The following is a 220-nucleotide window of genomic DNA, read 5'->3' as shown; positions in this document are numbered from 1 at the left end:
TGACTTTCTGAATTGATCATTCCTCTCACATCCATTGAGGTGGTCTCTGTGGATTCTGTGTTCATCCATGCTAAATACATAAGTGTAAGTTAAAAGTTCGGTTTCCCCGTGGTTATCATTAAAACCTGGTCTCAACTATCTGATGCACATCTACATTAAAATAGTTAAAGCCTGAGCTGGGATATAGGTGGTGGAAAGGGGAGACTGTAAAATGATCATG

The sequence above is a fragment of the Ursus arctos genome, unplaced genomic scaffold (assembly GCF_023065955.2).
Source record: "Ursus arctos isolate Adak ecotype North America unplaced genomic scaffold, UrsArc2.0 scaffold_2, whole genome shotgun sequence".
Classification (NCBI taxonomy): Eukaryota; Metazoa; Chordata; class Mammalia; order Carnivora; family Ursidae; genus Ursus; species Ursus arctos.
The sequence above is the reverse complement of the archived record's forward strand: the minus strand, read 5'-3'. Positions refer to the sequence as shown.